At 40.5% G+C, this 9,603-nt stretch overlaps 1 non-coding gene across 1 annotated transcript; it reads right to left on the reverse strand.

Annotated features, from left to right (window-relative positions):
- Positions 1 to 569: 569 nt before the first annotated feature.
- Positions 570 to 675, reverse strand: LOC111536722. Its single transcript, XR_002729807.1, has one exon. It is a non-coding gene; the product is annotated as a U6 spliceosomal RNA (small nuclear RNA).
- Positions 676 to 9,603: the final 8,928 nt, after the last annotated feature.

Consider the following 9,603-nt stretch of genomic DNA (forward strand, 5'->3'; position numbering starts at 1 on the left):
TGGGTGTACCATTTTATATTCCTACCAGCCATCTATCAATAATCCAGTTTCTCTGTGTCCTTGCCAGCAACTGATGCTTTACAACTTTTTATTTCAGGCATTCTGTTAAGTATGTAGTAATAGCTCATTTTTGTTTTAATTCACATTTTCATAGTGATGTTGAACATTTTTTAATGTGCTTATTTAACATTCATATATCCTCTTAGGTGAAATGTCTATTAATGTCTTTTGAATTGTTTTTCACTGTTGGATTTTGAGAACTCTTCATATATTCTAGATACTAGTCATTTGTCAGATGTAGAGTTTGTGAATATTTCTTCCAAGTCTATGTAGCTTGTCTTTCTATCCTCTTAACAATATCTTTCACAGAGCAAAGTTTTTTTAAATGAATGAGGTCCAATTGATCAGTTTTTGATTTTCTAGATTGTGCTTTTAGTCTTAAGTCTAAGAACTCTTTTCCTACCCCTTGATCTTGAAGATTTTCTACTATGTTTTTTTCCTAAAAATTTAATAGTTTTATGTTTTTCATTTAAGACCATAATCCATTTTCAGGTAATTATTTTCTTTTTTCAAATACAAAATGTTTTACAAATTTGCATGTCATCCTTGTGCAGGTGCCATGCTAATTTTCTCTGTATCATTCCAAATCTAGCATATGTACTACCAACTGAACACCACTTTGAGGCAATTTTTTTTTTAATAAGGTTGAGTTTAAGTCAAATTTTTTGTTATTGTCTATGGAAGCCAATTGCTCCACCATCATTTATTGAAAAGTATATTCTTCCTCCATTGAACTGCTTTTACACCTTTGTCAGAAATATGTTGCGCATATTTTTGTGGGTCTATTTTTAGATTCCACATTCTCTTCCATTAATCCACACATCTGTTACTCCACCAATACGATGCTTTCTTGATTACTGTACCTATTATATAATAATTGCTACTATAAGATAGAATGATTTCTTCCACTTTATTCTTCTTTTCAAGATTGTTTTAGCTATTATAGGGCATGTGTTTTTCTATATAATTTTTAGAATAAGTTTTTCTATATTTTAAAATCTTCACTACAATTTTAATAGAGATTGCATTAAATCTACAGATCAATTGTAGAGGACTGACATTTTTATTATATTAAGTCTTTCAACTCATTAATATACCATACTCCACAACATGGCACATTGTGTCTCTTTCTTCTGGTCTCCATGGTTTCAGATGAGAAATCCTCTGCCATTCCAGTAAGTGTTCCCCTATAAAGGCATCACTTCCCTGTGAGAACAGGCATGGGAATGGATATTAAGGGTGTGAAATAATGGTGGAAGGAACATAGAGTTGGATCAGGTTGAATTTATTTACTTGGACTCACTAAACAGGGACTCTGCATTTAATTTTGCAGCTCAGAGAGTTAAAAAAAGGTTCCAATGGCTTATTTGCTTGGTTAGCTGAAATGTGGATTAAAAGATGGCCCATTGTGAAAGAGCTGGAAATGCCTGATCTCCCTTGGTTTAATGTAGAGGAAGGGATCAAAAGGCTTAGGGAGATTAGGATGGTGGAGGGGATTAGTCACTTCAGACCAACTCATCCCAGTTGGGAGGATCAAGAAGGTTCACCCTTAACCAGTGCCTTGTGAAATAGATTTGTGATGGCAGCACCTTTATCTCTGAAGAGCCCTGTAATTGCTCTTCTCTGCATGTCAGAGCTAATGGTGGGAACCACAGTCACTCAACTACAAAATTTAAATACGATGGGAATAATTGCATTCCGAGGTGGCAGAGGCCAAGTGGCAGCACTCAACCATCAAAGGCATGGTGGGCTAGCTACCGTAATGGACAGCAGAGGCAAAGCAGCAATCAGAATAATCTGATTCATGTGGAGCACTGGCATTGGCTAATTAATCATGGTGTTCCTAGAAGTGAAATTGATAGGAAGCCTACTGCATTCTACTTAATTTATACAAGCAGAAAACTTCTATGTTGAATGGACAAAAGACTAATTTGAATTAAAAGAAAAACAGAGAATCATGGCCCATCAATCAATTTCTAGACTTGAGCCACTTTACAGACCCAGAACTCCTTGAATGAAGGGGAGACTGGGTCCCCTTGAGGAAGGACCCCACTACATTACTGACAATTTATGCAGTGAATCTTTCTCCCATTCTTCCCCAAGAAGATCTCTAGCCTTTTATCAGGGTAACTGTGCCTTGGGGAAAGGGAAATGATCAGACATTTCAGGGCCTACTGGACATTGGCTTTGAGCTGACATTGATTCCATGGGACCCAAAATGTTATTGTTGTCCTCCAGTTAAAGTAGGTGCTGATGGAGGCCAGGTAATTAAGGGAGTTTTAGCTCATGTTCGACTTACAGTGGGTCCCTGGATTCATCCTGTGGTCATTTCCCCAGTGCCAGAATGCGTAATTAACATAGACATACTTAGCAGCTGGCAGAACCCCCACATTGGCTCCCTGACTGGTAGGGTGAGGGCTACTATGGTAGGAAAGACCAAATGGAAACCATTAGAACTGCCTCTACCTAGAAAAATCATAAATCAAAAACAATATCGTATCCCTGGAGGGATTGAAGAGATTAGTGCCACCATCAAGGACCTGAGAGACACGGGGGTGGTGATTCCCACCACATTCCCATTCAACTCTCCCATGTGGTCTGTGCAGAAGACAGATGGATCTTGGAGAATGACGGTGGATTATCACAAGCTTAACCAAGTGGTGACTCCAATTGCAGCTGCTGTACCAGATGTGGTTTGATTGCTTGAGCAAATTAACACATCTCCTGGTACCTAGTATGCAGCCATTTACTTGGCAAATAACTTTTTCTCCATTCCGGTCCATAAGGCCTACCAAAAGCAATTTGCCTTCAGCTGGCAAGGCCAGCAATATACCTTTACTATCCTACTTCAGGGGTATATTAACTCTCCAGCTTTGTGTCATAATCTTATTCAGAGAGACCTTGATCGCTTTTTGCTTCTGCAAGATATCACACTGGTCCATTACTTTGATGACATTATGCTGATTGGATCCAGTGAGCAAGAAGTAGCAAACACACTGGACTTATTGGAGAGATATATGTGTGCCAGAGGATGCAAAATAAATCTGACTAAAATTCAGGGACCTTCTACTTCAGTAAAATTTCTAGGGGTCCAGTGTTATGGGGCCTATCGAGATATTCCTTCTCAGGTGAAGGGTAAGTTGCTGCATTTGGCCCCTCCCTCTTACAACCAAGAAAGAGGCACAATGCCTAGTGTGCCTATTTAGATTTTGGAGGCAACATATTCCTCATTTGGGTGTGTTTTTCAGGCCCATTTATTGAGTGACCAGAAAGGCTGACAGTTTTGAGTGGGGTCCAGAACAGGAGAAGGCTCACAACAGGTCCAAACTGCTGTGTAAGCTGCTCTGCCACTTGGGCTGTATGACCCAGCAGATCCCATGGTGGTTGAGGTGTCAGTGGCAGATAGGGATTTTCTTTGGAACCTTTGGCAGGCCCCCATAGGTGAATCACGGTGGAGGCCTCTAGGATTTTGGAGCAAGGCCCTGCCAGCTTCTGCAGAAAACTACTCTCCTTTTGAGAGACAGCTCTTGGCCTGTTACTGGTCTTTGGTGGAAACTGAACGTTTGACTATGGGTCATCAAGTCACCATGTGACCTGAACTGCCTATAATGAAGTGGGTCCTTTCTGATCCATCTAGCCATACAGTGGGTCATGCACAGCAGCATTCCATCATCAAATGCAAGTGGTATATACGTGATTGGGCTCTAGCAGGTCCTGAAGGCACAAGCAAGTTACATGAGGAAGTGGCTCAAATGCCATGGTCTCCACTCCAACCACCCTGCCTTCTCTTCCCCAGCCTGCACTGATGGCCTCATGGGGAGTTCCCTATGATCAGTCAACAGAGGAAGAGAAGACCAGGGCCTGGCTCACAGATAGTTCTGCACGACATGCAGGCACCACCTGAAATTGGACAGCTGCAGCACTACAACCCCTTGCTAGGACATCCCTGAAGGATAGCAGTGAAGGGAAATCTTCCCAGTGGACACAACTTCTAGCAGTGCACCTGGTTGTGCACTTTGCATGGAAGGATAAGTTGCCAGATGTGTGATTATATACTGATTCGTGGGCTGTGGTTAATGGTTTGACAGGATGATCAGTGACTTGGAAGAAGTATGATTGGAAAATTGGTGACAAATAAATTTGGGAAAAAGGTATGTGGATGGATATCTCTGAGTGGTCAAAAACCATGACGATATTTGTATGCCATGTGAGTGCTCACCAACAGGTAACCTCAGCAGAGGAGAATTTTAATAATCAAATGGATAGGATGACCCATTCTGTGGACACCTCTCAGCCTCTTTCCACAGTCACTCCTGTCATCACCCAATGAACCCATGAACAAAGTGGCCATGGTGGCAGGGATGGAAGTTGTACATGGACTCAGCAACATGGACTTCCACTCACCAAGGCTGACCTGTCTATGGCCACAGCTGAATATCCAATTTGCTAGCAGCAGAGACCAACACTGGGCCCTCAGTATGGCGCCATTCCTTGGGGTGATCAGCCTGCTACCTGGTGGCAGGTTGATTATATTGAACCTCTTCCATCATGGAGTGGGTGGAAGTTTGTCCTCACTGCAATAGACACTTACTCTGGATATGGTTTGCCTATCCTGTATGCAATACTTCTGCCAAGACTAGCATCAGTGGACTCATGGAATGCCTTATCCACCATCATGGTATTCCACATAGCATTGCCTCTGACCAAGACACTTACTTTATAGATAAAGATGTGTGGCAGTGGGCTCATGTTCATGGAATTCACTCGTCTTACCATGTTTGCCATGAGCCTGAAGCAGCTGGATTGACAGAGTGGTGGAATGGTATTTTGAAGTCACAATTACAATGCCACCTAGGTGAAAATACTTTGCAGGGCTGGGTCAAAGTTCTCCAGAAGACCGTGTATGCCCTGAATCAGTGTCCAGTATATGGTACTGTTTCTCCCATAACCAGGATTAATGGGACCAGAAATCAAGGGGTGGAAGTGGAAGTGGCACCACTCACCATCATTCCTGGTGATCCCCTGGCAAAATTTTTGCTTCCTGTTTCCAGGACATTACGTTCTGCTGACATAATGATCTTAGTTCCAGAGCGGGGAAAGCTGCCACTAGGATACACAACAACGACTCCATTAAACCAGAAGTTAAGATTGCCACCTGGACAATTTGGGCTCCTCCTACCTTTAAGTCAACAGACTAAGAAGGGAGTTGCAGTGTTGGCTGGGGTGATTGACCTGGACTATCAGGTGAAATCAGTCTACTACGCCACAACAGAGGCAAGGAAGAGTATGCATGGAATACAGGAGATCCATTAGGGCATCTCTTAGTATTACCATGCCCTGTGATTAAGGTCAATGGGAAACTACAACAGCTCAATCCAGGCAGGACTACAAATGGCCCAGACCCTTGGAATGAAGGTTTGGGTCACTCGATCAGGAAAAAAAAGAAAAAACAAACAAACAAACAAACAAAAAACGAAAATCATGACCTGCTGAGGTGCTTACTGAAAGCAAAGGGAATACAGAATGGATAGTAGAAGAAGGTACTCATCACTACCAGCTACTACCACATGACCAGCTACAGAAACGAGGACTGTAATTATCATGAATATTTCCTCCTTCTTTTGTTAAAAACATGTTTGTGCATGTATACACTTGTACTAAGAAAATATCTTCATTTTATTTTTTTCTCCTTTATCATGTGACATAAGATTTATGAATTCACATCAGCATTTAAGTATTGTTAACTTTATGTAATACTATTTGGGTTGGGGATTGGTGTTTTTCCGGTTGTATGAAGGACAGTTGTACCATGTTAGGTGTTATTATGACCTAATTATTGTCTTTATTTGAAGATTATGTATGATCTCAGGAGATGTGTATGGGTTCAAGTTGACCAGAAGTGTACATCTGATGGCTAATACTGAGTGCCAACTTGATTGGATTGAAAGATACAAAATATTGATCCTGGGTGTGTCTGTGAAGGTGTTGCCAAAGGAGATTAACATTAGAGTCAGTGGACTGGGAAAGGCAGACCCACCCTTAATCTGGGCAAGCAAAATCTAATCAGCTGCCATGGTGTCAGGCAGAAAAATGTGAAAAAGAGAGACTAGCTTAGCCTCCCAGCCTACATCTTTCTCCCATGCTGAGTGCTTCCTGCCCTCAAACATAGGACTCCAAGTTCTTTAGTTTTGGAACTCAGACTGGCTCTCATTGCTCTTCAGCATGCAGATGCCCTATTGTGGGATCTTGTGATCCTGTGATTTAATACTTAATAAGTTCCTGTTTATATATACGTGTGTGTGTGTGTATACACACACATATACATACATATACACATATGTGTGTGTGTATATATATATATTTATCTCCTATTAGTTCTGTTCCTCTAGAGAATGCTGACTAATAAACCAACTTCAAACTATACTACAAGGCTATAGTAACCAAAACAGCATGGTACTGATACCAAAACAGACACATAGACCAATGGAACAGAATAGAGATCTCAGAAATAAAGCCACACATCTAAAACCATCTGATCTTCAACAAACTGGACAAAAACAAGCAATGGGGAAAGGATTCCCTATTTAATTAATTGTGCTGGGAAAACTGGCTAGCCATATGCAGAAAATTGAAGCTGGACCCCTTCTTTGCACCTTATAAAAAATTAACTCAAGATGGATTAAAAACTTAAAAGTAAAACTCCACACTACAAAAACCCTAGAAGAAAATCCAGGCGGTACCATTCAGGTCACAGGCATGGGCAAAGATTTCATGATGAAAACATCAAAAGCAATTGCAATGAAAGAAAAAATTAACAAATGGGATCTAAACCAAAGAGCTTCTGAATGGCAAAAGGAACTATCATCAGAGTGAACGAACGGAAAACCTATGGAATGAGAGAAAATTTTGCAATCTATCCATCTGACAAAGGTCTAATATCCAGAATCTACAAGGAACTTAAACAAATTTACAAGAGAAAAACAATCCCATCAAAAAGAGGGCAAAGGATAAAAGAAGACATTCATGTGGCCAAAAAACATATGAAAAAAATTCCAACATCACTAATCATTAGAGAAAGGCAAATCAAAACTACAATGAGATACCATCTCATGCCAGTCAGAATGGCGATTATTAAAACGTCAAGAAACAACAGATGCTGGCAAAACTGTGGAGAAATAGGACCACTTTTACACTGTTGGTGGGAATGTAAATTAGTTCAACCATTGTGGAAGACAGGGTGGTGATTCGTCAAAGATCTAGAAGCAGAAATATCATTTGATCCAGCAATCTCATTACTGGGTATATACCCAAAGGAATATAAATCATTCTGTTATAAAGATACATGCACGAGTATGTTCATTGCAGCACTATTCACAATAGCAAAGACATGGAATCAGCCCAGATGCCCATCAATGATAGACTGGATGGAGAAGGTGTGATGCATATATACCGTGGAGTGCTATGAAGCCATAGGAGGGAGTGAGATCACATCCTTTGCAGGGACATGGATGGAGCTGGAAGCCACTATCGTCAGTAAACTAACACAGGAACAGAAAACCAAGCACTGCGTGTTCTCACTTATAAGTGGGAGCTGAACAATGAGAATGCATGGACACAGGAAGGTGAACAATCACACTGGGGCCTGTCTGGTGAAGGGCAGGGGCAGGGAGAGAATCGGGAAAAATAGCTAATGCATCCCGGGCTTAATACCTAGGTGATGTGTCGATAGGTGCAGCAAACCACCATGGCCCACGTTTACCTATGTAACAAACCTGCATGTCCTGCACATGTATCCCGGAACTTAAAATAAAATAAAATAAAATATTTAAAAAATGAAGTAATCTGTAACTACTGTTGAAGCAATGTTATGGTGGTTGCTTTAAAATATTCATCAGATATTTCCAATTTCTGATTAACTTCAGTATTGCCATTAATTAATTTTTTTAAATTCCTGTTGTGGTTTTCCTGGATCTTGGTATGATGGGTGAATTTCTATTATATTGTGTATATTTTGGATATTAGGAAACTCTTAATCCTATATAGATCTTCTATTTTAGAAAGCAATCACCTTGTTTAGGTTTAGTACATAGGTTCCAGCCTACTTTTGTGGTCTGTAGTCCCAATGTCAATTTAGTTTTCTGAGCTCCTATGGTACTATTCTGGTCAGTTTCCTTCTTCTAGCTCCACTCAAGTTCCTGCTGGATCCTTGCTGGTGCCATCTGGTATCATTAGGTGTGGAATGGAGATACCAGACCCACAAAATGAAAAGTGTTTCCTGACCCTTTCCCCCATCACTGCATGCCTGCCAGTGAGCTTCCCACTATTATTTCTGCTTTTGCCTCTAGGGGAGGAAAGCACCTACGTGGACCACCTTCTGACACTAGGTGGAGGGGCCAGAAGCTGCTGAGCCTGTGTGGCTTTCTGCCATTCCAAGGAGAGTCAGGATACAACATCCCTTGGTTATATTCTGCTACTGGATAAAACTCAGGAGACATCAGGCATTCTAGTGCCTCTACTGTGGGCAAAGGGGCCCACTTGCTGCCTCTTGGTATTGGATGTGAGGTGAGTTGTCCTGACTACATTCTACTATTGCTGCTGTAGGCAGATTGGGTCCACTTCTGCTGGCAGGTGAGGGATGTAAGGTGGGCTAGCACCACCAGGATCAGTCCATTTTTGACACTGCTTCTAATGGGTAGGCCTGCTTCTACCAGAAAGTATATTTCTTCCTACTAAGTCTCTACTGGGTTTCCCATTTGGCCAGAGAGAGCAAATGTTTTTTGTTTTTATTTATCGGGTAATTTGTCCACACCTGTTGGTTTTTCTACATTGCAGAGTGCTTCAGCACACAGTTCAGGCTACTTGGGATATAAAGATAAGACCCAAGTAGCTCACTACAGTGTCCTTCTCCAAATTCTGAGTTAGCCAATCCACCATTTTTTCCATCTTTTGGATATTCTTTATTGATTGCATTTAGTTATATTTAAATAGAAACAGAGAAAATGTAGTCTATATCATCTTGCCCAACATCGTTCCTTTATGATGGCTTTCCAAATAATCATTAAAGTCAATTTGACATTATTTACACCTTTCTGGGTAATAAAATATCCAGTGATTTGTATATTTTAGAGTATATTACACTATACCAGAAGTTGGCAAACCATGGTCTTCCATGAGCAAATCAGCCCACATATTCCAAAGTCTGAGTTGAATAGTTGCAACAGAGATTATATGTGTCTTGCAAGTACTAAAATAATTATTATATGTCTCTTTACCAAAAAAATTGCTATTCCTTGCACTACAATATTTTAAACTTAGTTAACTAATTAATTTGGAAATATGAACACCACCACAGAAAAGAGTGTTGTTATTACAGTGCTAAAATGAATTTTTGTAGAAGGAAAGAAGCTATGAATTCAAGTGACAGGGTGAATTTTTTAACAAGAGAGGACCATAGCACTGCACCACTAGAACCCAATTATGGTAATATCAATATTCATTCACTAATTCATACATGTATTTATTTTTTATTTATTTACTTATTTA

The sequence above is a fragment of the Piliocolobus tephrosceles genome, chromosome 12 (assembly GCF_002776525.5).
Source record: "Piliocolobus tephrosceles isolate RC106 chromosome 12, ASM277652v3, whole genome shotgun sequence".
NCBI lineage: Eukaryota > Metazoa > Chordata > Mammalia > Primates > Cercopithecidae > Piliocolobus > Piliocolobus tephrosceles.